The following is a 4193-nucleotide window of genomic DNA, read 5'->3' as shown; positions in this document are numbered from 1 at the left end:
AAACCCATCAACATTAGAAGTGAGAAGGGGAACCCATCAACAAGCGTGAACGATGTTTGTGAAAGCCATGTTTAATACAATGAAAGACTGTTATCGCGCCTGCGAGTAACCACGAGTAACGTGACGGAATATTTAATAATTATCTCCGTTTGTTGTATCAAATAAAACATGTCTAACTGAATGCACTTGTTGACCACATGCTTTAAAGTAGTGTGATTTTGAGCAAAAGGTAATAGAACTAAGGTGATAGAAAATTGTTTTGGCAGTAGAGATTGTTGTAAGTTTATTTGCAGTGATTGTCATTGGCTTCAAATGACTAAAACGCTGGTTAATGTCGAGTGTTGTCGTGGCCAGATTTTAGAGGCAGAGGTCGGCAGCGAGTCAATAAGAGATACCTGCCCTGCTTGATCGTTCGAGAAGGTTTGGAATGTTCACTAACAAAACCTACCGATGTTGTACTGACCTGAAAATGGTGAACACCTTATCACACAACTCGTACCCTATTCCAAGAATTAATGACTGTATTGACAGAATTGGTTAAACAAATTTATGAATAAGTTTGACCTTTTGAAAGGGTATTAGGTGATATCACTAACAAAACTTGCAAAGAAGATGTCTGCTTTTGCGACACCAGATGGACTTTATCAGTACACGGATTGTTATCACTGGAGCTAATATATTAAAGTGTTTCTTTGTGATATTAATATTAGCAGCACAAGGACAATATCTTCTCATCAGATGAAAGTAGATACGATAAACTTTGACTTTGAAAGCAACTGGGAGTAATAGTTCACAGCTGTTACATTTCTAAGTGTTCAGAAAGCCATAAACAGTCGCATCAGATGCTAGAACAAGCGTTTAATAAAATTGGCTATACTACGCAGTAATGAAAGAAAACGTTCCAGAAGGGTACAATGGTGCTCTCGTGAAGTGTATTGAAAGTAAATACATCAAGTGTGGAAGTAATGCTGTCAGAAATATCACGGCATGTCAATGATCCCTTGTAACTAGTAGTTGATAGAATGAGCATGTAGCCGTACCGTTGAGGCTGACGTTATACAGTCATGTAGACCAAAGGTTGACAACATGAACAAATAGCAGTATTGTTGAGGCCGACGTAAAACAATCATGTAGACGAGTGGTTGATAAAATAAAAAAAGGGCCATATAGTTGACGCCGACGTCAAATAACCTGGTAGACCTGTAATTGATAGCAATTTTAAACATCTGTTTTCTTTAAATAATGGAAATGAGTTGATGAATTAACTATGAAAATATAAGGGATCTAACTGGTTTATAGTCAAATCTAAAAGATTGTTTACTCATCATTGAGATGCCCCGCTCCGCTACAGTCATAGACAACAATCAACGACAATTTCCTGCACCCAAACTGCATTAGCCGAGGGTTTGACCTTGCGCACTACTTTGTAGATACGTACGGGGACGGAGGTGTTGATTAAGAACGGTATCTGGCTTCAGAGACCTAAGCAAATGAATCAAGGTGAATCTTGGATTTGACCACAATGATTAAAGGATAATTGAATGGCTAAGGGGAAGCAACTATGCAATGCGAATTGTGGTGCTCAGGCGACTGAACCACCCGTTTCCCCTTGTATTTATCATGAACACACTCTTTCAGATCACTGCAAAGTGTCCATAAACTTTCAAATTCCCTGACTATCATTTTCTTTGTATTTTACATGGCATTTTTAATAAGATGTCGGAGCCACTGCCCCTCATACATTCATGAAATATATCGGAAGTGGCGTTAGGTATCTAAAATTATACTGAGGTCGTTGAAAACGCAAATAAGAAAAAAAACACGTTTTTTTCGGAGAGGATTCCTCATCAGCGAAAAGCTAACCCTACACTTTGAGATACGAGGGTACAGCGCAGATGTTTGACGCTGAAAGGTATCCAACGGTACAGCGCAGTTGTTTGACGCTGAAAGGTATCCAACGGTACAGCGCAGATGTTTGACGCTGAAAGGTATCCAACGGTACAGCGCAGATGTTTGACGCTGAAAGGTATCCGACGGAGATGGTAATGGCGTTGGGGGATATGTATTCAGAATGGTCATGTGATTCAGAGCAAGGCCTTTCATTAGTTGCCCACAAACGTACCAAACCTGCTGTCACTGTAACGTCACACTGTGTATAGACAACCTCGCCCGTGCATTGTGGAGCTGTTTTTGATAAGCTGTGACTGAAAAAAAATCCATGAGCGCTGCAGAAGAGGTAAGTGTAATCGCTGACCATGTGTGTACGTGATCTCTTAATTAAACGTATTTTGTGTTTTTTTCAAGTGGTATTGAAAAATCTGATCAATATGTAACACGTTCTAATTCATATAACAGTTAAATGAGAAGTATATATATATAAGAAAATATATTGCATTATTAAGAGGTATCACCACATGACGGTCGATTTTGACAGAGATTTTTGATTGAGGTTTAAAAGGATTTTCATTTCCATAAACATGACCAATGAATATAAACTCATTGATGCAGCTGTAATATTACTGGTTTTATGACATCGTGATATAAGTATACTATTACTCGTTATAGACAGTAATCATCACCTAGATGTTACTTAGGATGGTGCATCTTGCTAATGCACCTTTCCAGTTTCATAAACTATTAGAATATTGACAACAGACAGTCTTGATATAATGATTTTGAAACCACCTTCCCGAAAGTCACAACCGCGAAGGTTGACAAAACGGGAGTGACCCACAACTTGCCCATGCGGGAACATATTTTAAGTGGTTGTTATTTGACGCTAAGTTTCTAAGTGATCTTATTGAACCTTTTAGTGTAGTATTAAGAGGGTATCAAGGGAAAAAAACAATATACTCGTACTCAGTTTTTACAGTAATTCCATTCTTGCTTAAAGTTGTCTCAACATTTGTCCTGTAATAGAAGTTAAACCTTCTAAGTCGAACCTTCGTTGTTAAACAACTTTTCAAAACTCGACCAAGGTTCATTATGCCTGAATTCTGCATCCGCAAATGGCAGTGCATTCATATGTTCCTTGGAGTTAGTGGAAGGAATGTAGAACAGAATAAGTCCCAACTGAACGACACAAAATGAGCTAATGAAATCGCCTTCGCAGGTGCACGGGAGCTTTAGTCTGCACACAGGCATCACTCTCTACATAGTTGTATAGGGGAACATAAAAGTTGAAATTAATCACCCACAGATTACGCTGGATGGTGTTGGAGACTTGTCGTTCAAGCCAGTTTGATTGTACAAAAAAGACGTTTTTGACGAGATGTTTCGAACAAGCAAGACGTCAAGCAAGATGATACATTTAAACAATGCGATCCTTGTTAAGTCAGCTTTTCTGATAACACTGTGGAAGTATGGACCTTATGGTAACCTGCAATCCTATCATCACAATTAATCGCATGATCATTTGAATGATAAGTTAGGGCTGTATCACAATGATGATTTAGTAGTATTTTTTTTTTTTTGAAATTATATTTCGAGGCATATTTAGAAAGTTGGTCAGTATTCTAGTATTCCTTTCTTTGTCATTTGTTTGTAAGTGCGAGTAATTGAAAATAGGAAGTAAGACATCGTTTATTATCAGTTTTATTACTTTTGTAAAATGCAGCCTCAACCATGTATTGCTTCCTTTAACTTGGTGTAGATCATGATTGTTCAGTAAATCTTTCCTTATTAAAAGTAATTGTTGGTGATTGTTATCTAGAATGACTTAATATTTATTTTTCAGTAATCCCTTTGATTCCTAGGATTACGTAATTATTTCCCCCTCAATTGAAAAGAAGAACCTAGAGACTTTATTTGCTGGACAACTGGAATGGTTTTTTGACACTGACGAGAGCAGCACATTTTAGTAGGGGTTCTGTATGTTAGTGGCATATTGATTTTTAACGTAGGCATATAATCACCTCAACGCACCTATGAACCTTAGGAGCATACAAAATTATTAAAAGAAAACAACAGTTTTTAAACATAACAATAACAATGGATGGCGATGAGATGTTATATTATTTATCAATAATGTACCTCTGGTACTCTGGGTGTGGTGTGTGTAGGGGTGTGTGTGTGTGTGTGTGTGTGTGTGTGTGTGTGTGTGTGTGTGTGTGTGTGTGTGTGTGCGTGTGTGCGTGTGTGCGTGTAGGGGTGGGGGTGGGGGTTGGGGTGGGGGTGGGGGCGCTTTCTTAGCA

This window comes from Haliotis cracherodii, unplaced genomic scaffold, assembly GCF_022045235.1.
Source record: "Haliotis cracherodii isolate W230 unplaced genomic scaffold, xgHalCrac1.p SCAF_8, whole genome shotgun sequence".
Taxonomy (NCBI): domain Eukaryota; kingdom Metazoa; phylum Mollusca; class Gastropoda; order Lepetellida; family Haliotidae; genus Haliotis; species Haliotis cracherodii.
This window is presented reverse-complemented; position numbering follows the sequence as displayed.